Below are 26,412 nucleotides of genomic sequence, written 5' to 3'. Positions count from 1 at the left end.
CCAGTGGGGCTAAATACAAAAGTTTGTTTTTGTAAAAAAAAGAGAGAGAGAGAGAGAGAGAGAGAGAGAAATCTGGAAATGGGTAGTGCAGCTGCTCGAGGCCACCTTCAGGGAATTGCTGACAACTGCCTGACCCTGGCTGCCTGCATCTCAGGGCTGGGTGGGACTGCGATACTACCAACTGCATGCTCTTCCAGGAGATTTGGAAGTGAGAAAAGGGTGGAGGCAGGCCCTTTGTGGCTCTTTGCTCTTTTCTGCTGACAGGCAAGATCACGAAGAGGTGGGGACTTTCTGAGCAGGTTCCACTGACTCGTCCCAGCTGCCTGGGCGCTGGCAGGCAGGGACAACAGTGATGGTAGCAGCAGAAGCATCTCTGTTTTGGCTGCAAGAAGCTGGAGTGGCAACTCTGGTTATTTTGTAAACATGACTCCAGTGACAGACCCAGAGGTACGACACCTCCCCCCACCATGCAGTTGCTATTATTCTGGAAGTCATTCCCGCATGCCAAGCCCAGAAACTACTCCTTCAACTCCTCCGGTGGTTTTGTAAGCACTTGATTACGTCTGTTAAGCCAACCCTTGCTTAGATTACCTACAGTGGCTCTGTGTTCTGCACTCTGACTGCCACAGGACTTGCTGCCGGAAATGACCAGGCCTCAACGCCACATATGACACATGGGAAGTGTCAGTGCCCTGCAGCTAAAGGCCACAGGAGCACACCTGTCGGTTAACAAGCTGACTTCACAACTCGTTGCAGTGAGGGCAGGACACACACCGTGGGCCACCAGGGCGTGTCTCGGTCAGAAGGTGGGAGAGACCATTTGGATCCGGGCTGGTATGAGGTGATTCTGGTGAAAGTTGAAGGAAGCGACGTTTGGCTCTGGATCAGATACTGTCAGAAGTGGGGAGACTTATCTAGTAAGAAGGAAGGCTGTCACTGGTGAAGGAGCAGTTGTCACCCATAGTAGCCAAGAGGGGGGAAGTGTTTGGTTATTTTTTGTGATTTTGAAATTATTTGTATTTTCATCTGTGCTCTGCAGGAGAAGGCTGTGGTCAGCTGTGAGGGCCAGGCCAGCTCCCAGATGTTAGGGGCTGCTTTTCTCTCTCTCAGCAGCAGATGTGCATATATGCAGGCTAGGAAGGTGGTGAGCCCTGTGCCACCGCGGCAAAACGTTCGGTAAGACTGTTGTCTTCCGTGCCTTTGAAGACAGACCATGTACCTAAAGCACCTGCCAGAGCGTGCTGATGGGCTGTGGGCTCCCCTGCTCCTGCCTCAGTGTCTCCTCACGCATCGTCCGAACCTGTGACTGCATAGGGAGATCTTTGTGACTAGTTGATTGAGGAGGAAAAACCTTGATCCCGGCTTACAGGTGGTCCAGGAGTGGGTGGCCTCAGCACCACAGTCCTACTCAGGGGTGGCCCCAAAGGCCAGTGACGAAGGAAAATCCTCCCAGTGGTCATTACTTTAAACACTACATTTGGTTGTTGTCCACTTTGCCTGAACTGAAAGATGGCCAGAGGTACGGCTCTACATCGATTCACAGACAGTTGCTAATGGCTTGGCTGGATCATCAGAGACCTGGAAAAAACAAGATTGGGAGATTGGTGATAAGGTGATCTGGGGAAGAGATATGAGGCTGGACCTCTCTGGATAGGCACAGACTGTGAGGATACTTTGTCACATGTGAATACCCATCTACTGCAGAGGAGGCTCTCAAAAATCAGTTGGACAGGACAGTCCATTCTGTGCATAGTGGTCAGCCTCGTTAGCCAGCCATCCAAGTGCTTGTTCAATGAGCCCATGTACAAAGTGGCCACGGAGGCAGGGATGGAGGCTATGCATGGGCTCAACATCATGGACTTTGCCTTGCCACGTCTCACCTGGCTATCATCACTGCAGTGTATCTAACCTGCCAACAGCAGAGACTGATGCTGAGCCACTAATATGGTGTCATTTCCTGCAGGAATGGCTAGTGACTGTGTGGAGAGTCGATTATGTTAGATCTCTTCCATCATGGGAGGAGCAGCAGTTTGTCCTCACTGGAACAGACGTTTATTCTGGATGTGAGTTCTTTCCCTGCTTGTGACGCCTCCGTCACCACACCCGCAGACCTACAGCATGCCTCGTGGACCTTCCTGGTGTCCCACGGAGCATTTATTGGGTGAAGAGATTGATTTTACAGCAAAAGAAGTGAAGCGATAGTCTATGCCCATGGAATTCAATGGTCCTACTTTTTATTCACTCACCCCAAAATAGCTGGCCTGATAGAAAGTCTGAACGGTCTACTGAAGACTCATTTTAGAATCAGTTGGGGGACAACACTGAAAGGATGAGGCTCCATCTTCCAGGTTGTGATATAATCTTTAATCAGTGACTAATACATGGTTCTGTTTCTCCAACAGCCACTGTAGAGGAGTTTGGGAGCCAAGGGCTGGAAGAGGAGCTGCCTCCTCTCACTGTTATACCCAGGGACCAAAGGGGTTCTTTGAGACACCTCTTGGTACTTCCATTACAATAGTAAAAGGTTACAGAAAACAGTATCAACCAAAAAATGACAGAAACCTACTGAGGATTCAGATCCTTTGGGAATAAATGCTTGGGTCACACTACTAGGTAAAGAAGTCCAACCAGCTGAGGTCCTCGCTGAGGAGAAAGAAGACATGGAATGGGTAGTGGAAGAGGGAAATTAGAAAAATCATACTTGAATGTCGTTAAGAGTAGACCTTAAACGTTCTCATCACAACTACAAGAACAAATGGTAATTATGTAAGGCGAAGGATGTGTTAACTAACCTTATGGTGATAATCATTTTGTAATATATCTGTGTATCAAACCATCACATTGTATACCTTACACTCATATTTTATATGTCAATTATATCTCATTAAACCTGGGGAGAAAATCAATTGTGCCCTCCACAAACTACTAGCAAACAGAATTCAACAACACATTAAAAGGTTATACACTATGGCCAAGTGGGATTTATTCCTGGAATGAAGAGTGGTTCAACATACAAAAACCAATTGATGTAAACACCACATTAGCAGATTGAAGGGAAGAAACCACACAACATCATCTCAACTGATGCAAAAAAAAAAAAATCGTTTGACAAAACCCAAACCCCTGTCATGATAAGAACACTCAACAAGCTAGGAAGACAAGGAAGCTATGTGAACATAAGAGAAGCCATATATGAAAAGTCCACAGTGGATGTCACACTCAGTGACAAAAGGCTGAAAGCTTTTCCTCTAAGGTCAGGAGCAAGACACGGACGCTCACTCTCACCACTGCTATTCAGCATAGGACTGGACGTTCTAGCCAGAACAATTAGGAAAGCAAAACAAATAAAAGGCATCCAAACTTCAAAGAAGAAATCAAATTATCTCTGTTCATGGACAACATGAACTTATATGTAAAAAATCCTAGAGATTCCACACACAAAGTATCAGAAGTAGCAAATTCAGCGAAGTTGCAGGATGCAAAATTAACACACAAAAATCAGTTGCATTTCCATACACTAACAATGAACAATCCAAAAAGGAAATTAAGAGAATGATTTCATTTACATATTACAATAGGATCAAAAAGAATAAAATACTAGGGTAAACTTAACCAAGCAGGTGAAAAACTTGTACAATGAAGACTACAAAACACTGCTGGAAAAAATTAAAGACACAAACAGATGGAAACACATCCCGTGCTCACGGAGTGGGAAACTTAATATTGCTAAGATGTCAGTACTACCCAAAGTGATCACAGATTCAATGCAATCTCTATCAGAATCCCAATGGCTTTTTTTTCAGAAATAGAAAAACCCGTCCTGAAATTCATATGGACTCTCAAGGAACCCAAAATAGCCAAAGTCATCTAGAAAAAGAACAAAGCTGGAAGACGCTTCCTGATTTCCAAATTACTGCAATGCTTCAGCAACCAAAACAGTGTGGCACTGGCATAAAGACAAACATAGAGTGAGGAAATAGGATACAGGCATGCATCACTTAATGACGGGGACACATTGTGAGCATGTGCTGTTAGGGGATTTTATTGTTGTTCAAACATCACAGAGTGTACTGAAGGGGAACGAAATTTGCCACCCCAAAATATGTCCCTTTAACAAGAGGATTGCTTTAGGCTGATAATTTTAAGAAACAAAAGACTCAGAAAGTTTTCTTCTTACCTCCCTCTTCACTGCCTAAAAGAATTCAGATTAAAAAAACCTGTCTAAGGAAGCTGTCACCTTAGCATAACACGAACTAGATGGTAGACAGGGAGGAACCTAGAAAAGCCTGTTTGTTCTTCTGTTTTTGTGCGGCCACACACTTGTCTTCCATAGTTTGCTCCTTTTCACTTACATGTGAACTGCCTTCCTTCCCTTTGAAGTTCCTGATTCTCCCCACCCCCAACATCTTCTCTTGTCTTTACCTAATGATGGTATTTAAGGTGAGAACTTTGGCCATTTTAGTGAGTTACTCAGTTTTCCTGGATTTCTCTCCTGTATACATGTTAATAAACTTTTGTTTGTTTTTCTCCTATTAATCTATTGCATGTCAATTTAATACTTAGACCAGCCAGAAGAACCTAGGAGGCTAGAGGAAAATTTTCTCCCCCTCTACAGTACTTACCCAAACCTACTACACACCTAGGCTACATGGTACCAATCTTATGGGACCGCCATGGTATATGTGGCCCATTGTTGACTGAAACATCGTTGTGCAGTGTACGAGCGTAGAACTAAACCTATGTTTTGATAGGTCAAAAGCTTTACAACTTTGGGTTTGGCAATGATTTCTTGACTATGATGCCAAAGGCACAGGCAACAAAAGAAAAACTGGACAATTGGACTTCATGAAAATTTAGAAATTTTGTATATCAAAAGACATTATCAACAAAGTAAAAAGGCAACCCGCAGAACGGGAAATAATATTTGCATCACAGATCTGATAAGAGATTAATATCCAAAATATATAGAGAACTCCTATAATTTAACAACAAAAAACCAACAATCTGATTCAAAAATGGGCAAAGTGCTAGAATAGACATTTCTCCAAAGCAGAAATACAAATAGCAAATAAGTGCATGAAAAGATGCTCCACATCACTAATCATCAGGGAAAAGCACATCAAAGCCACAGTGAGAGGTCACCTCACGCCCATCAGAATGGGTACTGTGGAAAAAACCTGAAAATTGCAAGTGGCAGCGAGGATGTGGGCTAATTGGATCACTTTTACACTGTTGGTGCTGGTGGAAATGTACTGCTGTGGAAAACAGTATGGCGATTCCTAAAAAATTAAAAGTACAATTACCATATAATCCAGCAACTCCACTTGTGGGTATATATCCAAAAAAGTGAAAGCAGTGTCTTGAGATATTTGCATGCCCATGTTTATACCAGCATTATTTACAATTAAAAAAAGGTGGCAGTAAGCCAAATGTCCGTGGATGGATACATACGATGAAATATTATACAGCCTGAAAAAGAAAGTTCTGACATATGCTACGACATTATGAACCTTGATGACATTATGCTGAGTGAAATGAGCCGGTCACAAAGAGACAAACACAGTACAACTCCGCCTACGTGAGGTATCTGGAGTAGTCAAATTCAGAGATACAGAAAGTGGAACTGTGGTTGCCACACCCTGTGAGGAGGGGAAACTGGGGAGTTGTTATTTGAGGGTTATGGAGTTTCAGTTTCACAAATGAAAAAGTTTCGGGGATTGGTCCACAACAACATGAATATACAGTCACGTGGACCGCACACACGACGGTCATCCCATAAGGTTAGTGCCGTGCCTAGGCGTCTAGTAGGCTGCACCATCTAGGTCCGTGTAAGTTCACTCTATGATGTTCACACAACGACGACATTGCCTAACGACGTGTTTCTCAGAATGTATTTCCACCGTTAAGTGATTCGTCACTGTTCTCAACGCTGCTGCACTCTACACTTAAAAGTGGCTAAGATGGTAAAGTTTTGCGTTACGCCTATTTTATCACAACTTAAAAATTAAGTACGGCCTCATGACCAGTTACAGACACAATGGCGGTAGCATCCATTAATATTTGTCTCCTTGCCTTTTTTGTGGATGTGTATGCATAAAATTGATACCCTCTTTTGCTCAGTCTTCCCATTATTTTATAGAAGGATTGCTAGCAGTGGTTAACCTTAAAATTTAGACGTTAGGCAACAGGATATTCATATGGGACTGTGCCTGAATTTGTGGAGTAATTAACGCAGTCCTGAGATAGATATTGTAACTGGCCCCCAGGGATGAAGGCAATGACTGTTGGCGCTTTGTGTTCCTCAGTTTGGGGAGAGGGTGAGAGCATTTTCAATTGAGAATAAATAGTTGCATCTTGTTCAGCAGAAGTGCAAAGTTGTTTCTGTTGTGTGTATAGGAGAGTGCGTGTGGGTGCTTAGCAGCCGAAGAGGCACACTGTGGTGGTTGTTATTCTCTCATCTTCAGACCCACCCTTCTGCCCTCTGCTTTGTGATGCTGAGGCAGGGTCTCTGCAAACCACACCTCCCCTTTGCCAGCTAGCTCCTTGTTAGAGTCTCCCCAAAGTAGGTGCTGTTGTTGGCGCCATCTAGTTGATTCTGACTCCTAGGGCCCCTCCGTACAGCAGAGCAGAACTCCGCCCGATCCTTTGTGTGCCATCCTCTCATCATCTGGCGCTCTGTCAGACGATGCACCACTGCTGTTCATAGGGATTTCATGGCCAATTTCGGGGGAAGTGGGTGGCCAGGTCCTTCTTCCTAGTCTGTCTAACCAGGACGGTCCACTGTAAGCTGTCACCATGGGATAGATGTGGGCCGGATGGCTGGAGGAGGGAAAGTGAACTTGCTCCGCTCCGTGTGCCAGAGACGGCGCAGCACCGTGAGGCGAGGCGTGATTCCGGTCTGCAGTTCTCTCGCACCCGTAAGAGGCAGCCTCGTTGCGCCTCCTGAGAAATACCAGCACCAGTCTGCTGGGCCTTGTGCTTAGAGGGTTTGGACCTCAGCCCGTGCGGTGCCCCCCTCAAGCTCTTGAGGCATCAGCGCTGGTCGGGCACGGCCCTTCCTCAGAGGTCTAGGCTTCAGTTCCTGCAGGGCCCCTTCTCTAAGCTTTTAAGTTTTGATAATCTCACCTCTTCCCTCTGTTCCCTCAATGCTAGGCACGGCCGCTCCTGCCTGAAACACCACCTCTGAGATGCAGTATTGCCACCTTTCTGCTTTTTCCGTTTTCTAATACCTGGTGAATAATTCTTTATATTGAAATCTCTCTGTTAAAACAATTGGTGTGGTTTCTTTCTCCTGAGTTAACTCATATATGCAGTAAGGTAAATAGTTAGAAAAAACAAAAAATTGGCATGTGTTGGCCACTTCAGGGTAAGTGTAGAAAAGTTATAAGAGGAAAAGATAAGCCTGAGGAACGAGTTAGCTCGACTGAAAGCAAGCCAAGGAAAATAAAGACGTGACTCACAGACGCCCCCATCGCCATGGTGGACTAGGGGTGTGCTGCCCGGGTCCTCCGTCAGGAGGCTTCTTGCCTCAGCTGTTGGTCGGCAGCCTGCAGCTGGCAGCCCTGCAGGGACTGCCTGAGCTGCAGAGAGCAGCGTTGCTCAGCATCACACCCTCTCCTGGGACTCACCATATCCAGAGACTGATCTGGTGGGGGAGGATGAAGATCTGGCCATTTTGACCCAACCTAGAACAACTGAAGGGCCAGTCTAGCTCGAGACCCCTGTGGGGTGACCGAGCCTGTCATTAGGGCTGCAGTGCAGCTCAGCTTCTCCCTCAGCCCTCCTGCCTCCGTCCCCTTCCTCCCACAGGTGTTATCCAAAGGCATTTCTTAATGAGCATCCTGCATGCTCCACTCATCCTAGAGTCTGCTTCTGAGAATTGATCAACCTTTCCTTTTGTGAATTTTGGAGTAAGTCAGAGATAGAAATAGAGCTAGAGAAAGAGCTAGAGACAAAGGGCGGAAATAAACAATATTAGGAACAAAGTGGAGAATGTAACCAAACTGCAGCAGTTATTAAAAGTCTTGCAAGAGGTTGTTATGAACAATTTTATACCAATCCATTTGAAAAGACATAGGATGTATAGAGTCCTAGAAAAATACAAATTAAGAAACTAAATCAAGAAGAAAATTAAAAACCTGTAACCATCAAAGACATCAAAAATCTTTTCAAAATGATGCATTTACAGGCAATATCTACCAAATGTTGAAAGAACAGACAATTCCAATCTTACACAGAGCCTACCAAGGAATAGAAAAAGAGGAAATACTCCCCCCACTAGATTTTTTGCATGTATTAGCCTAATATTGATACCAAATGCAAAGAAGGACAGCATAAGAAAAGAAAATTACAGGCAAGTCTCATTCATGAACATAGATGCAAAAATATGAAACAAAGTCTTAGCAAAATCAATTGATCAAATATATAAATATTTATATCAAATAACAGCCAGTTGGAGTTTATCTCAGAGACGCAAGGTTTGTTTAATATTATAAAATGAATTAATGTAATCTTCCATGTTTGATCTGCTTAAAGTTCCCAATCGTCATCTAAAACAAGTCTAGGTGAAGATGAGCCTCCTTTGTGTGGTTCCTTAAGTAAACAGCTCCTCAAATGCAGTTTCTCTTGGTCTGTAGGTTCACGACACTAAGAAACAGGTTATCTGCCTCTCCCCCATCACACAGCCCCCCAATACACAATGGTGGAACTGTAATAGGATAACTGCTCTAGACATTCCTGTTTATAAAGCAGGGGAATGGGAAACACGAAGGAGTCACTGGACCATAGCAATTCTGAAACCCAACCAAGAATTTTTTCTTACATTATATCACTTTTTTTTTGGTGAGGAAGATTGGCCCTGTGCTAACATCTGTTGCCAATCTTCCTCTTTTTTTTTTCTTCCCAAAGCCCCAGGACATAGTTGTATATCCTAGTTGTAGATTCTTCTATTTCTTCCATGTGGAATGCCACCTCAGCATTGTTTGATGAGCCATGCTAGGTCCATGCCCAGGATCTGAACCAGCAAACCCAGGGCCACTGAAGCAGAGCATGTGAACTTAACCACTTGGCCATGGGGCCGGACCCTGAAACCCAACCAAGAAATTTTTTGATTAGGTCTAAAGTCCTGAAAATAATCCTCCACTGCTTCAGGCTCTGTCTTCTGAGCTCTTTATTCTGCCCTCTGAGTCATCTTTTTTCTTTTTTTTTGAATAAAAGATAGCACATGTTTGCAACCAAGCAGTTTTCTCAGCCTGCTTCCTTGCAGTAAAATTTGGGGAAGGGAGGTCCAAAGTCTCCTTTCATTTTGAACTGGCTCTATCTTTTTTAGTCCAAGTTGGTAGTGTTTTTGCTGATATAATACTTTCAAAAACATTGTGTATCTCCTATGATACTTGGTTTAACTCCATAAGAGAAAAAATGTGCCCACAAATCTGTTTGAGAATTGGGTTTACTCCATTAGAGAAAGATGCACCCACACAGGTCTTTGAGATAAGCCCTGCTCTGTCTCAGGCTCCTACTGTGATGGCTGAGGGGCCATGTTTAAGCCTCCTAGAGGCCCTGTTGTTTGATTTAGAGGGTCTGTGAGGCTCGTTTTAATCTTTTTAGTGGACCCATTTTGTGACTGAATAGTACTCTGAGGTGTCACCTTTGATCTTTCTGAGGTCTTAAAAAAAGGTTTTACAGTTACACCCTTGGCTGCATTTTTAGACCAATTCTAGATTTGAAATTCACGTGGAAGTCATTTCTTAACTTTAGCATCTTTTACCATTTGGAGAAACTGAGAATTTTCAAAACCATTAAGTACTGGTTCCTTTTTGTTTACCAGTCCTCTCAACTCATTTCTCTCTTCTCACATTTTACTATAAGCAGCAGAAGAAACCAGGCAGCACCTTCTGCACTTGATTGGCAAGCTGCTAGCTGGATTGTGAATTTCAATAGGCACATTTTTTTGCTTTCCATGCTGCAGATGACAATGTTGCTAAGCTTTCTGCCATTACATACCAAGGACACCTATTCCTCACTTCCTTTTGAACCCTCACTGGCAGCATCCTCACAGTCCAGCTTTCCGCTAATAGTCCGTCCGAGGTGACTCAGCCTTCATCTAGCATTCCTCAGAATCCTTCAGCCTCTGCCCACAGCCTGGTTCCAAAGTCACTCCTGCATTCTCAGATAGTTATATGTCAGAACCCCACTTCCAGGCACCAAAATGCTGCGTTAGTTGTCTATTGCTGCATAGCAAATTACCTTAAAACTTACTTATGTGAAACAATTCACATTTATCATCTCATATTATTATTATTATTATGAATTCATGTTATTATTCATATTATTATTACTCATATTATTATCCTCTGGGTCAGGAGCCTCGGGGCAACTCAGCTGAGTCCTCTGCTTGGGGTCTCTCACAGGCTCCAGCAGGGGATTGGCTGGGGCTGCCGTCATCTCGAGGCTCAAGTGAGAAAGGGTCACCTTCCTAAGCTCATACATGAGGCTGTTGGCAGGTCTCAGGTCCTCGCTAGCTGCTGGCTGGAGAGATTGGTTCCTTGCCACTTGGCCCTCCCCGTGGGGCTAGTCAGAACACGCCGCTTGCTTTTCCCAGAACGAAGGCTCTGCGAGAGAGGCTGAGAGAGTGAGCAAGACAGAAATCAGCGTTTCTGTAACATAATCTTAGAAGCGACACCCTATCACTTTTGTCATGTTATATTCCTTAAAGGAGAGTCACTAGGTCCTGCCTATACTTGAGGGGAGGGAATCACAGAAGGGCATGAGTACCAGGAGGGAGAGATCATGGGGGGCTTCTCAGTGGCCGTACACCACAGAGGTGCTGCAAGATCTCCAAGACGCAAGAAGAAAAGGACAGAGCACACAATTTTAAAAGCTGGCAAAAAGAGCAGGCATTTCACAGAAGAGGAAATCAAACATCATTCAAAACTCTACAGAAGAACTCTCATCACCAGCAATCTGAATAATACCCATCAAAGCCGCAACACATTGGCAGGAAAAAAGTCTGCCCCTCCCCTGATTGCAGAGCATTCGGAGCCTCAGGGGCACTCACCCTGCCTGTGGGCATGTGAACGTTACAACCACTGTGGAGACTACGGAGAGGAGACCAGGCAGAGCATGCACAGCCTGCAGCTCAGTGTCAGACCGCGGAGGGCTAGAGATTGTCACAGCACTTGCAAGCTAACAAGTCAGACAACCAGCCTTCCCTGGGTACCTCAGACCTCTGACACGTGGGCACATTTGCTGCTTGGAAATTCATGTTAGAGTTATTGAGGCCTCGCTTGACTCCTGAGGAACTGTGGGCAACTTGTGTGTAACATATACAAGTTAGAAATTAGGAATATAGGAGGAGAAAGAAAATCCAGTGTGTAGTTCTCTAACTTCACGAATATTTGTGTGTGTGTGTGTGTGTGTGTGCGTACACACCCAGAGAGCTGCTTCATACATCTTCCTGAGGTCACAGGAGCTGATGATGTGGGCCTGGTCATTCATCATGTAGACCAGACAGCTGGGAACACCCCCAGCTCTAAGCTGAAATTGGATCTGAGTGGGAGTGTCTGAGGTGGTCCTAGGAATCTAAAGGCAAAATGGCTATTTGTGAGTTTTCTCCTGGATTGAGTCTGATAGCCAGAGGGACTGGGATCCAGGGACACAAGACCTCCCCGGAGGCCTCAGCACAGGCAGGTGGAGAGTCAGAAACGGGGGCGGGAGGTGGGGGGAGGGCAGGGCCATGGCAGTCACCCAGCTTGCAGTCTTGGGGCCCAGCTCTCAAGGCTGGGGACAGGACACTGCTCAGCCTCGGCGTGCTTTCTCTGCACAGCCCAAGACCCAGTCCAGGAACAGCCTTGGGTTTTTGCCCTGCTCCAGCAGGAGGAAGGGGCACCTTTGGACAGAGACAGCTGAGGCCAGGAAGGCACTTCCTGCCTCCACCCACGGCCCTCTCCTTGCCTCCCAGCCTTTGAAATGTCCCCTTGAAAAATGATGGTCCCGGAAGGGGGTGTGAGGAGACAGTGCTAGGAGGAGTGAACCCAGAAGATAGAGGGTCAGAGGAGGGGAGTAAGTTAGCTGGGTTTCAAGGCTTCAAAAGCAAGTGCCCCCAACCCTACCTCCCGCCTTGTTGTGGGGAGAGGAAGACTTCCCAGCCTGGCCCTCTCTCACGGCAAGTTGGCTTACAGGCACTCTTAGGTTCTGAAATATACCTATTTTTTATGTTAAAATAAAATCCATCCTTCTATTCAAACATCACATACAGTATAAATAAAACTTCCAGAGCCTCGTATAACCATCACTTTATAAGTAACTCTCCTTTAACAAAACTAACTATTTCAGATCACAGGCATAGTTTTGAGCTTTCTTGTTTGTTTCTTTCAAAAGGATGTTCAAATGGCGGTTAAGCTTCTAAATTTGAAAAATTTGTGGCAGTGGGTAAGGTAAAATTGTTAACTTGTAGAAGTAAGCACAGGCAACTCCTATCCAAGACAAATTTTTAAAATGATAAGACATTGATATTTTTAAACCAGCGCAAGAAAAGTCTCTTATATCATTATGTGAAAGCCACACAAAAAGATCCTTCCATGGCTTGCTCCTATTCAGGACCCGTGTCACTGTCAAACTACGCAGGTATTCAGACACAATATCCTACTCAGCAAACAAGAAAAAACACTGGCTGCTGAAAGCACTTTTGCAAAAACACGCAAGGAGACGTGGTGCCATTTTTCCTCTATTTACTATCTTGTTTCCTGGAAAATAACTGAAAAGCAAAGAGACTCTGTACAGGAAGTTTAGGAATTGGAGCTTTAAGTATTTGAAAGACAAATATCAAAAACTATCAACTTCTAAAGGCATTTTATTTTCACTCAATTTACAGATGCAGAAATTGATGAGATGCCAATTACAAAACTGACAGCAGAGCTGAGCCGTCTCGGTGTGATACACAGCTGTTCCTCTCCCCTCCCAGGGCATACAATATCCCTTTAAAACCAGTGCTATGTGTGTCACAACTATATTTAGAAATACACGGAAAGGAAAATATTACTGCTGCAATGCAAGGCTGTACATGAGAGGCAAACAGATGAAAACCTCATGGAATTGAAAGCTTAAACGCTTTAGTTCATCTTCCTCCACCAGTTTCAAAGGTCCGATGACATTCGAAGGTGTTAATTATTCAAAAAAAAAAAAAATCCCGTAACAGGTTCCACTTGAAGAAAAGGGTAGTACTCTCTCCATATAGGAAAAAAAAAATCGACTTTTAGTTTCTTCTTATAGCACTGTCAGAGTTCAACAAAGTTGCAAAGTTTTCACCAAATATTGAAGAAGCTCTGCAGACAGCTGGAAGCACAGGTTTGAGTTAGTATATAGCAGTAACCACTTGTTCACGGCTGGATAAACTTTCTTTTAAAAAGCAGAGTAGGAATACTGAGCTGCAGAAATCACGAAAAGCGACGAACATATTAAAAAGTAACCGTTGCCTATTAGCCAATGAATCTTTCCGATGGCCACGTATCCTGGGCATTTGTGGGGACCGCCGGGACCTCTTCCTCGGGCGGGGCCAGGGCCTCCATCTCGCGCACCACCTGCGTGAACACCTGGTCCACCATCAGTTTGCTCTTGGCCGTGACCTCCAGGAACGGGCACCGCCACTCGCGGGCCAGCGCGCGGCCCTGCGCCGTCAGCACCTGGCGCTCGGCGTCCAGGTCGGCCTTGGTGCCCACCAGCACGAGCGGCACGGCCTTGGGCCCCCGCAGCCGGCCCATGCGCTCCCGCAGCGGCCGCACCGCCTCGAACGAGGCCTCGCTGCACACGCTGTAGAGCACCACGAAGCCGTCGCTGTTCTTGATGTAGAGGTCCTTGAGGGTGACCAGGTGCTCGGCGCCCACCGTGTCCACGATCTCCAGCAGGGCGGGCGCCGCGTTCACCTCGATCACCTTGCTGAAGAGCTCCTCCACCGACGGCTCGCACTGCTCGGGGAAGCTGCCGCAGGCGAACTGCGTGGCGAGCGCCGTCTTGCCCACGGCCACGCTCCCGAGCAGCACCACCCGGTAGCCCTTGGCGGGTCGCGGCACCAGGCCCGCCATGGCCGAGACGCGGCTGGCGGGGACGCGGCGGGAGAACGGCGAGGAATGGCGCGCGGAGGCGGGGGCCGGGCTGCCGGGGCGGGCCGGGGGCCGGGGGCGGGGGAGCGGAGCGGGGGGAGGAGGGGCGAAGGGGCGAGGAGGGGAGGAGACCGCGGGGGAAGCGGGCCCCGGGGGGCGGGCGCGGGCTCTGGCGCCGGGCAGGGGTGGGCGTCCTCGCTCGCGCCGAGACCTGCGCCCTGCTGCCAAGACGGGCGTCCGGGGGCTCGGCACCCCGCACCTCTCCGCCGCGCGCTCCCGCGCTCTCCCGCGGCGTCTGCCCCGCCCCCCGCCCGGGCGGCCTGGCGCCGGCCTTACCCACCAGCTCCAGGTCCCGGGCCTCCCCTCTCCCCAGACCTCGCTCATGGTGGTCCCCGAGCTGCCAGGCCCTGCTCGGCCTTTCTCCCCTACCCCACTGGACGACCAGCCTGGGCCCCTCCGTCAGTCCCTGCCCCCTGCTCCCCCTTCCAAGAAGAGCCCCCTTCTGTCTGCGGACCAGAAGGTAACCTGATCCCTTCCACGTCAACCCGGGAAATGCAGGGATTTCTCCACCATTTCAGTTCCAGCCTCGTGGCCGGAAGCCAGATGGCCTCGCTCAAGGTCAGGCCTGGCTGGGCTGCGCAGCTGGGGCCCCTCTCCAGGCAGGGAGGACCCCAGGGAAGGGGGAGGCTGTCAGAGAACTTCAGACTGAGGGTCCGAAATGATTCTTGGCCCCCATTCTGTGTCTGGGGCCCCTCACCGCGTGCCTTCGTTCGGCCCCTCCAGCTCCCTCTTGTCGCTGAGCAGAGCCCGGGGAACTTTATAAAATGTAAATCACGTTTCACTGCCCCACTTAAACCCTCCCTGGCTTTCCATTGTGCCCTCCTGACCTAAGACTGGAGTGGCCACATAACTCACTGTCCAGACCTGGTCACTTTTGACAATGAAAGCTTGCACCCATTCACCCAGCAGGAGGCATAAACTGAGGAAGCCCTGGGCAAGGGCCTTCGGGGTCACCTTACCTAGAAAGAGGCTCCTCCATGTCTGACTCCCCTGGCCTGGTCTCCCTGGGGCTCCTGCTCCAGCTACACAATCTTCTTGTTATTCTTTGATTTCAGAAGAGAAGGGCTGGGTGGTGGGACAGTGAGGGCTGGGCAGAAAGTCCTGGGACACTGGGGGCTGGGCAGAAAGTCCTGGGACTGTCCACCTGAGTAAACCTGGCCCTCGCTCAGCCTCAGGCTCAAGCAGATGACTTAGGACCTGCTTCAGGGGATCTGCCGGCTGGGACGGAAAGTGGAGACACTTCCCTTTCCCTGTGTTCTGGGTACCACTGGACCTCCCTCATTCTGGGGCAGCCCTGGAGGGGGAAGGGCCCCCATACTGACTGAGCTTGAGTTTCCTGCCTTCCTGGTGGCACAGGCTCAGAGATGAAGTTTAAGTGACAACAGGATACATCTTCACATCGGTGTGGTGGTCAGTCACAGAATGTGCTTCTCTATAAACAGTGCATAGAACATCCTTAGGTCCCAGGCAAACTGGGACCAGTTGATCACTCTGTGGGCTCTCTTCCTGAGGCTTTCTGCCCAAGTCTGGAGAGTCTGAGCTTCTGCTTTGTAGGTTTGGGGCTGCTAGGGAAAGGAATTGTTAGCTAAGAACTGCCCAAGGAGAGGAAACCAATCAGATACCCCAGAAAGTTTTAAAACACTTTATCTGCACTCAATTTTCAACTAGATGTCAATTACAAAACTGACAGGCAGACCTCTGTTTCCATACAAAATTACATTACCCAGGATACAATGCTCTTTTGAAAAGGTTTCACTAAGTAAGTGTGGACAGATTTTTGGGATCGCTCTCCCTGGTCTAACAGGTGAATCCAGCAAGCAAACTGCACGGGCTTACGTGAGTACGATCAAATCCATGCTGCCCTGTGCAGCAGGCATGCCGGCTGCATTCAGCCTGGGTCAGAGTGACCTTGCAGTCCCTCGTCTCAGGACGAAGACGCCAGCCGGAGAAATCGGCAACGGGGAAAGATAAAGGGCACCTAGCGCCTACATCCACAGCTGCATTTCTTGGAGACTGAAGGAATAAATAATGACCCTGGTCCTTGCCTCCCTCCACACATAGATAACGTCAGCATCCCTGAACTTGTTTGATCTATAACCAAGAAATTCTTGTTTGTGTTATCTTTAATGTATAATCTAGAGGAAAAAACAGATGTACCCTATCCTTTTTTTGACATATATGAAATCTAGTTGTAGGGGTTTTTTTCCTCTTCCCTGCTCATCCACTGTTGTGTGAAGGAGATATAAGCTGCACTTAAACTCGCACACCTCAGAGCAGTTCCATCAGAACACTGTCGAACCGTTTTTCGGGGGTTTGAACTCCTCACAGTGATTATTGAATAAACTTCACTCAGATCACCTGGACTCTTAATTTCAGTTGACATAAGTCATAACTATTTAGAATTACATGGAAATCAAGACCTTAGTGCTCATGCAATGTTATAAATGAGATTAAAACATGCAAATCTCACGGAACTGTGAATTAAATTATTTAACTTATTAAAAGTTCTTTCAGATGGTATGTGTAAATCTCAAAACACGGTGGATGCAAAGCACACGGCAAAGGGTCCCTGGAGGAAGAGGCACTCCTCTGTCCACCCAGGGCAATATGATCCGTGGTCACGTGCAGCTGTGCCGAGGGTGCCACTGGACACCTCGAGACACCATCTGAGGAGAAAGACTGCGAACAGAATGAAACCCCGAGCAAAGTAATTAGTACCACCGTCGAGGCTCAGCTTAGTCTCCACTATAACCTTGTTTTAAAGAGACGTCTCCCTCTGTGAATGCACTAAAAACCTTGGAGCGGTACTCTCGATACAGGTGAATTGTATCTCAATAAAGCTGCTTCTAAAAACGACATCGATACCTGGTTTTGATACTTTGTAAGCTGTCACCATTGTGGGAGGCTGGGGGAGGGTATGGGACCACTATTTTGCAACTTTCTGTGAGTCTATAATTGTCTCAAAAATAAAATGTTTTTAAAAGTTTTTTTTAAAGACTTCAGTTAATAACAAATTTGAATAATAATTCAAGTTGAGAAATTGAGGAAATCAAAGTATTTCAAAGTCACCGTGACAATATTTGCCAGTGAATCTTAAGGCCCCGGGTGCTCAGGGAGCCATGGGGCCTCCTTTTGGGCGTGGGAGCACCTCTTTCCTGGACTCGTGGGGACCGAGTTCATTCAGGGCCTGGACTGTGGCGCGGTCGGTGCCCGGCGCCCCGCACCCCCTCACAGCCTGGTGGAGTCTCCGCAGGACCCCTCCCCGAGCCCGGCAGGGGCGGAGGTTGGGGGGGAATCCACCGCCCTCCACCCCAGCCTGGGGCGGGGTCTGCAGACGAGGAGGCTGCAGCGTGTTCCTGGCTGCCGCACAGTGTGCTTGGCCCAGGGCTCCTAAGCTGGGGTATCTCGATTTCCCTTTGACTCACCCTGTGGGGAGGAACCCTGTCGCAAACCATTCCCCCCTTTCGCAGTGACCTCCCGATGGGCGGGGACCAGCACGATCACCTGTCCGGGAGTTCCGAGGAGTCTCTTTGGACTTCATGGGATTGCGGACCCAGAAAACGGTCCTGCAAGGTGAGAGGGACCGAGACGCGACCCTCCCTTTTCTCGCACGTGGCGGCGCGCCACCTGGCGGCAGAAAAGAGTCCTCACCCGGGTACAGTCTGCAAGGGTTCCTGTATTCCTTTCATACCGGATCGTTCCGGCTCTGGGTTTTTTCAAAGCCCTGAGTTAATTGCCCGGGCCAGATTCCGTTCCACTGCCGATTCCAGCAGCTTGTGAGAACTTAGCCAGGGAAGAGAAAACCACGCGGGGGACACAGGAGAAGGAGAAAACTAGGTGGGAACAATCCATAGTCACAAGAGTCTTCCGACTGGAAGCGTATAAAATAGCGGATTAAATGTGGTTTCTTTTTTAATCATATTTTTTAAAAGATTGAGTTAATAACCTAGATGAAATGGACCAGTTCCTTGAAAGACACGATCTGTCGAAACTCAGGAGAAGAAATAGACTATCTGAGTAGGCCTCTATCTGTTAAAGAAATTAATCAATAATGAACAGACTTAAAAACAGAAAGCACCAAGCCCAGGTGGGTTCACAGGTGAATTCTACCAAACATGTAAGGAAGAGGTGATGCCAATTCTCTATGGTCTCTTCCAGAAGATAGAAGCGGAGTCGGGGGCCTGCCCCAGGCCAAGTGGTTAAGTTTGGGTGCTCTGCTTTCCCGGCTCAGGGCTTCCACGGTTGGGATCCTGGGCACAGATGTTGCACTGCTCATCAGGCCATGCTGAGGCAGCATCCCACATAGCAGAACCAGAAGGACCTACAGCTAGAATACACAGCTATGTACTGGGGGGCTTTGGGGAGAAGAAAAAGAAGAAGAAGAAAAAGAGATTGCCAACAGATGTTAGCTCAGATGCCAATCTTAAAAAAAAAAAAAAAAAGAAACAGAGTGAATAATTCCTAACTCATTTTACGAGCCCAGGACTACCCTAATACCCAAACCAGACAAAGACATTACAAGAAAAGAAAACTACAGACCAATATGTCTCATGAACATAGATGGGAAAATTCTCAAAAAAATATAAGTAATTCAACAAAGTATAAAGAGAATTATACACCATAACCAAGTGGGATTTATTCCAAGTGTGCAAAACTGTTCAACATTTGAAAATTAATGTAATTCATCACATCAACAGACCAAAGAAGATGAAATCACATGATCATATCAATAGATGCAGAAAAAGCATTTGACAGAATCCAGCCCCCATTCATGATAAAACTCTCAGCAACTAGCAACAGAGGGGATTGCCATTATTTTTATTTTACCAAAGTAAAAAATGTATTTTTTAAAAAGACAATGAAAAGCTACAATAATCAGCACAGTGCAGTACTAGCAAAAGAACAGACAAATAGATCAATGGAATCGAACTGAGATCCCAGGAGTAAACCCACATAAACATAGTCAGCTGATCTTTGACCAAGTACCAAAAGCAATGCAATGGAGCAAAGACAGTCTTCTTAATATCTGGTGCTGGCACAGCTGGACAGCCATATGAAAAAAAAACAAATCTAGACTCAGACCTCACACTCTTCACAAAGATGAACTCAAAATGGATCGTAGATTTAAACATAAAACGCAAAAGTATAAAACTCCTAGCAGGTAACATAGGGAGAAAACCCAGATGACCTTGGGTATGGTGATGACTTTTTGGATACAACTCGGAAATCATGATCCATGAAAGAAATAATTGATAAGCTGGACTTCATTAAAAATAAAACCTTCCACTCTGTGAAAGACAATGTCGAGAGAATGAGAAGACAAGCCACAGACTTGGAGAGGATATTTACAAAATGTACATCTGACAAAGGACTATTATCTATCCTGTGTGCCTGCGCTCACACAAAGCAGGGGAGAGTTACCTGTTCTCATCAGCCAGAGTGGGAAACTCATACTTCACATGACCCTGGTGAGGGTACTAACAAGGATCTTAGCACAGGAGTAGGGAAAATTAACCCTAGACTAAATGCTGCTTGGGGCCCACTAAAAAAGCTTAAATGCAAGTCCCAAAAGGATCAAAGTGTTTCCAGACAATTTAACAGCATCCCAGAACAAACCCCAAGAATATTTCTAGAATACAAGAATATCCAGTACCAAAAAGGTAAACTTCACATTATCTTATTTCCCATCAAAAAGTATCAAGCATGCAGAAGTATGAAAATAGAACCCCTAATGAGGAGAAAAAGCAATCAACCAAAGTGGACCCATAAACAACAAAGATAAAAGAATTAGTAGATAAGGACATCTTCTTTACCTACTTACATCATCCATATCTACAAAAAATGCAAATGGTCTAGACTTCCCTATTAAAAGGCAGAAATTGTCAAGAGGGAGTAAAAAAAGCAAGACTCAAGTATATGCTACCTACAAGAAACCCTCTTTAAATATAAAGACACAGCGGGTTAAAAGGAACAGGATGGAAAAAGATATGCTATGTCAAATCGAAAGAAAGCTAATGTGGCTTTAATAATATCAGACAAAATAGATTTCAGAGAAAGGAATACATCAGAGATAAAAAGAGCGAAGGGGTCTATTAATTAAGAGAAGATAACAATCCTAAATGTTTATGCACCTGTAAGAGAGTTTCAATATGCATGAAGCAAAAACGGAATCACAGAGAGAAATAGACAAATCTGCACTCGTTCATTTCTATCCATTCTATAGCCAGCCCCCAGCCGGCCCCCTGCCGGTTTCAATGCCCTCAGTTCCCAGTGCCACTTCCTCCAGTTCAGGTTCAGGCAGCATTGTTTAGCCAAGTGCCCTTGCGTGAGGAAGCACTTTCTTCCCAGAGCAGAGACTGTATTTCCCTGCCGGGCTAGACTCAAAGCTGACCCTGTTTACCATCCTGGAGGTGATGGGACATGGCAGGGACAGACCTGGAGGGAGACCAGCAGCATCTTTCGAGGCCCCTGCCTCAGGTGAAGCCCCTGTAGCCCCTGTGGGAAAGGAGAGGGGAGGGAGCTGCTCTGCAAGCTGGGCGGTCCCAGGGGACTCTAGGGGCTGAAAAGTCTCAGGCTCGTCTGTCCAAACATCGCCACCCCAGGTCTAAGAGTCCTTCCGTTCCTATCAGAGCCCCATCTTTGATGTAGGAGGCCTGTCCAGACTGTGCATTGTCACATTTTCAGCTCTGCCCCCCTTAAAATTCGATCCTGGCCTGGTTCCCAGCATGGTTGGTGCAGAAGGTTGATATCGAACCTGAAGTGAGTTTGCTCACCTGCTGCGCAGCAAGCCAATCTCTGACACCAGGGGTAGTGGAAGAAAGTAGGAATTTTATTATTGCACAGCACTGAGCAAGGAGAAAGGGCAGCTAATGCTGAAATCCCAAACTCCCTGAAAAGCTAAAAGGAAGGGTTTTTATTTGGGGTTGTCTGTAGGGGAGGGGGAGCCTATGGCCTTGCTGGTTGGAGCTTTCCCACCAGCCTGTCTTTGGCCTTGAGACTACTTGCAGAGAGGAGGGAGCCTGAGACCTTGCTGGTCAGCAGCTTTCCCACCAGCCTGTATCTCCTTTCAAGGAGGAGATAACGAATCCAGGTAGTTATCCTTGGCCATTTGTCTCCATGGAGGACAGTGGATTCTGGAGCCAGGAAGCTGGGGAGTAAGCGGGGAATGAGTGCTTTGGTTTTAACCCATACATGCTGGGTTTAATGTGGGGGAACTGATATCAGGGCCGGTATCAAGATGAGGACCTGCCCAGAGGTCCTCTGACTATCAGAGCAACCAGACCTGATAGTTTTCCACCTGCATATTCTCCCTCTCTCTCTCTCAGCTTCCAAAGCAGTTGACAGCAGCCAGCCAGTTTCATGATTCCTATCATGACCCTCCCCTCCTCTCTGTCCCAGTGTCTGACAGACGGCCTCTCCCAAAGCTTCCACTTCCCCACATCCCAGTGCAGCCAGCTCATTCATCATGAGTCCTCGTGTTGCTTCCCTCCTTCCTCATCTCTCCCCCAGCCCCTCACCCCTGCACCCTGGGGGCACCTTCCTAAAGAAATACAAGCATGAAGGACTTGGTCTCAGGCTCTTATCTGCTAGGCCTTGCCTGTAGTTCTGATCTCCAGGGCCCAGCATGACTGCCCCCACTCAGTGTCCAGTCTGCCTTGGCCCCCAGCACCCACTCACACTTGCACCAGTGGCCTCCAGGAGACCCTGTTGTCAAAGCATAAATGGCACCCCACAAAGTTAAAGAGGCAAGGAAGAGTTTTTTCAGGACTATTCCCATAGGGGAGGGAGGCCAGGACTCCCTCAGAACTCAACTCCACTGAGACAAAGAGCTGCAGGGTTTTTGAGGGCTAGGGTGAGCTAGCGGAAAACTAATGAGAATGTGGGATGTGGGGTGCCAGTTAACTTGATCCAAAGGAAAATTCAAGGCCTCACACCTTTATGACAGGAGGTGGTTTTGCCATGGGAGCAAAGCAGAGGCCCTTGGAGGCCAGCCCCTCCCAGCACGGACGCTGAGGTGGGCCTTGTCTTCCCTGGTGATTAACTGTCTTTTTTTTTTAAAGATTGGCATCTGAGCTAATATCCGTTTCCAATCTTTTTTTCTCCTCCACCCCCTGCCCCTCCTCCTTCTTTTTCTTCTTCTTCTCTTCCCCAAAGCCCCCCAGTACATAGTTGTACATTCCAGTTGTGAGTGCCTCTAGGTGAGCTATGTGGGATGCCGCCTCAGCATGGCCTGACGAGCGGTGCCATGTCCACGCCCAGGATCCGAACCAGGGAAACTCTGGGCCGCCAGAGCAGCGCGAGTGAACCTACCACTCGGCCACGCCCCGTCTGATGGTTACCGCTCGAAGGGCTGCCTTCCAGGTCCTTGAAAAAAACGGTCCTGGATGGAAAACCTGGCAAGAGGCTTTCTAAAAAGATTTGCATTTCAAAGGGGCAGAGAAGGAATTTACAATAAGTTTTCTAAAGTAAATGCTCTAAGAAAACGGAGGTCGTGGGCCTGGAGCCTGAAAGAAGCGTGTCTCCGCTGTCAAGTTGAGGGAAGCGTTAAGGCCACCTTGGTCACCGGCTTCCTGCTGCAGAGCACCGGGCCGTGGGCGGGCGCAGGGACAGCGTGCACAGCAGCCCGGGGCTCGGCGCCCAGGGACCTGGGCGCGACCAGCGCGGGGACCAGTCGCCACCGACTGGCGCCCACGCCGCACGCTGCGGTCCCCGGCACCCCACCGGAGCTCCCTCGGGCCCTCCCATCGGAGCCGCGCCCGGGACTCGCGAGTCACGCGGGGGAGGCAGCGTGTCGGGGGGACGCGTGGGGACGTGGCAGGGGCGCCTCCATGCCGGCGGCGGCGAAGGAAACGCGGGGCACGGGCTGTAGCGACGGTCGGGAGGAAGGGAAGGCGCCCGGGTTGGGGACGAGGGAGGGACGGACTCTGAGGCTCCGCAGGCAGGTCGGAGCCCACCCTTGCCGGGACCCAGCTTCACCTTGGACGCGTCCTCCCGGCCTGGTCCCCAGGGGCTCGGGGTCCCGGGGTCCGTTCTGTCCGAGAGTCCTCACGCCCAGTCCTTGTCCCGGGCTCGGGACCACCCCGTGAGGACCGAGGACTGCGGAGAAGGGTGTCGCGAAAGACGATCCTGGGGACGCAGAAGGGAGATGTGCCCGCTGGGGTGGGGAGAGAAGCTGCGGTGGGAGAGGGTCCGAGGGGAAAACAGTGTCCGCGCGCGGTGACCCCTCCCTGCTCCCTCGGGGCCCCTCCCGCAGCGCTGCCCGCCCGGCCTGGACCAGAGCCTAGAGTCCCTGCCCGTCGCCGCACCCAGATCTTAGTTTAGGACCCTGGGGTCTCTTCTTCTCCCAACGAGACATCCATTCCTTGTGGCCAAGGGTATCCTCTGACCTCCTCCCAGTGCGGAGGGACCTCGTTTGGTCCCTAATGCTCCCAACCTTGGGCTTAGTTCTAGAACCCTGTAGAAATTAGGACAAGATCCGGAAGGATTCAAGGCGGGAAGGGACTCCCTTGGTGGCCCTGGCCCAGGCTCGGTCCCCCTGATTTGGGCGACCCCTGAGGTCTCCCTGGGCCCACAGTCCATTCCAACCACAGAGTTGCAGGGCTGGTCAGGGATGCAGGAGCTGGTTTGAGTATGTGTGTGTGTGTGTGTGTGTGTGTGTGTGTGTGTGTGTGAGATGCGGCACTGCTTCCTTTCAATTTTCCCTCTCACACTTGCCCATTTCCTTCTTGGCAAGGAAAGCACTCCTCACACTGCATTTTCCTTCTGTGGTGCCTCCCAAACTCGCTGTCACCAGCCACCCGGTGACAAAACTTGAGGACACCAAACTCAGGCACAACTCACCCACGTGATTCAGATGGAGCTTCCATCTGGTCATCCTCAGATCTCAGCCCGGGTTAACCCACACATATTTCCGTTAAGGGAAAAGGTCAGTGTCAGAAGCCGGTATTTTGACCTGTGTTGAGCTGTTAAATTCCAAGATGGCGGTAGTGGGCGGGGGAGGGGCGGCTGGAGAGGGTGCTGACAGAAGCTTCCCTCCGCCCTGCCCAAACTTGCCTGGCTCCCAGGATGGGGGCTCCGGAAGGGTAGAGTGATGAGTGTGGTCAGAAACGCCGACGGTGGCAGCTCTTGTTTCATCCAGGCGCAATTCAGAAATTATTAAAATTTTAGAGCTTTATAGTCATGGGGAAAAAATATATATATAACAAAAATATCATAAGGTAGTCAATACAAGACATTAAAAAAGTCACATTCGGCTAAATTCCAAGTGGAAAGTGGAATATAAATATGAGTTCAAGAGGGAGCGGAAGGATATAATATTTCCAACTGTTAACAAATAACTTGTTCATGTATCTTTTTGAATTTTTCCAACTTTTTATTATGAATATTTTCAAACATACACACGTCAATAGAATAGTACAACAAGGATCCATATACCACTACCTAGACTCAACAACATGCTTTGTCTATTTGCTGGAGTACTTGACATTGTGGACGTTATGACACTGCGGCCCAAGTATCGTAGCGCGCACCTTCTAAACATGACGTTTTCATACAAATTCACTATTAAGTCTAAGAAAATTAACAATCATTTCCTAATATCTAATAGTCAGTCCATATTTATATTTTCCCAGTTGTCCTAAAAATGTATTTTATAGCTGTGGGTTTTTTTTCAAACCAAGATCCAATTAAGGTTCATGCATTGCATCTTTTAATCTAGAACAAAACCCTCATCTTTTTTTTAAATGAAATAGACCTTTGAAGAAACTGTGTGGGTTGAATTGTAGAAGGTTTCATTCTGGATTAGACCAATTTGTTTTCTCTCCTGTTCTCATGTAGCTGGGTCCTCTTTCCCCTATATTTCCTGTACAGAAGGCAGGTCTAGGGCCTGGTTAGTTTCAGGTTACTTCTTTTTGGCGAAAGTACTTTAGAGGTGGATGTTGTGGAGCTCCTGTTGCATCCCGTCAGGAGGCACATTCTCTCACCTTGTCTCGCCTTCAGTGACGCTGATTTGACTGCCACCTTGGCTAAGGTGATGACTGCTATATTCCTCATTGGTAAAGGTACATTTTTTCTTTTTGAAATTAGCAAGTATTGGTGTGCTAACACTTTTTTGCATCTTGCAGATATTCCATTCCTCAACAACTTCACCTAATGGTTTCAGCATTCTTCACATCTTTGGTATATCATCATTCTCAATTCTTTACTCATTCCCAGTTTTAAAACTACACATCCAGACCTTTTCCTACGTGACTTTATGGTACCTCCCACTAGAGCAGAGGAAATGCATTTCCTTGTATATTTCTGGGCTTGGCCACGTGACTTGCATTAGCCAATGTGACATTAGCAGACATGACACAGGCAGAGGCATTTAATACGCTTGTGTAATTTGGCTCACCTTGCTGCCATCTGCTGTGAAAAGTACCTGCCCCGGTAGAGGCTGGGTCAAGGAGAAGAAAGGGACCCGTGGAGCAAAACTGAACCCAACCCACAGCCTGGAGATGAGCCCAGCAACCAAGCATCCATGAGAACTGCAGACTTGTGAATGAGAAATAAATGCTTGTTGCTGTTGAACGTGGGGCTTGTTTGCTATGTAGCACCCTGTTGCAGAGACCTGATCCATGCGTGATCCTTGCAGGAAGCAATTATTTTATTGAAAGTTGAAAAATGATGATTTTCTAATTCTTGCATTACTTCTGCACTCACTAGCTGGCATTCTTTTATAAAGATGAACATTCTCTTTTTTCTTTTTCACTTTTCTTCAGCATAACTATCAACTCATGGATTTTATTTGTCAAATGGTTTACAATTAATTACAGTTATGATTCCTTTAAGGCTAAAAGAGTCCCATAGTTTACCAGTAAGAGCCTCCTTTAAGTAGACTGCTTGTCCTTTTGACATGTCCTCTGTTAAACATTGGGCACTTTTTTGCTTTTCCAGCACCTTGAGATGTCTCCCTGTCCAGTTCATCCATATGGTCCCTGAAATATCCCGATGATCAAGCCCGATGACGGTGGACTACTGTCCCCTTACCCAAGTGGGAGCCCAGATCACTGCTTCTGCGCCAGGTGTATTACCTTTACCAGAACGGATCAGCCTGGCCTCTCGCACTGCATTTCAGCGATTGATTTGGCAAATACATTCTTTTCAATCCCCATCAGTAAAGAGGATCAAATTATTTGCATTTACATGGAAGAGACAGCAGAACACATTTACTGTCCCCAGGACTATTTCAGTTCTCCCCTCTTTGTGACAATGT

The 26,412-nt window shown here is 47.6% G+C and overlaps 2 long non-coding RNA genes across 2 annotated transcripts; one reads left to right on the top strand and one right to left on the bottom strand.

Annotated features, from left to right (window-relative positions):
• Positions 1-538: 538 nt before the first annotated feature.
• LOC138920532 (uncharacterized) lies at positions 539-15,472 on the bottom strand. The gene is made up of 2 exons (XR_011431895.1): positions 15,116-15,472; positions 539-1,578 (listed from the first exon to the last, which is right to left on the bottom strand). It is a non-coding gene; the product is annotated as an uncharacterized lncRNA (long non-coding RNA).
• Positions 14,575-17,012, top strand: LOC138920533 (uncharacterized). Its single transcript, XR_011431896.1, has 2 exons — positions 14,575-14,714; positions 16,662-17,012. It is a non-coding gene; the product is annotated as an uncharacterized lncRNA (long non-coding RNA).
• Positions 17,013-26,412: the final 9,400 nt, after the last annotated feature.

Source organism: Equus caballus, chromosome 24 (genome assembly GCF_041296265.1).
Source record: "Equus caballus isolate H_3958 breed thoroughbred chromosome 24, TB-T2T, whole genome shotgun sequence".
In the NCBI taxonomy this organism is placed as follows: Eukaryota; Metazoa; Chordata; class Mammalia; order Perissodactyla; family Equidae; genus Equus; species Equus caballus.
Note: the sequence above shows the minus strand (reverse complement) of the source record. Positions and strands in the feature narration are given on the sequence as shown.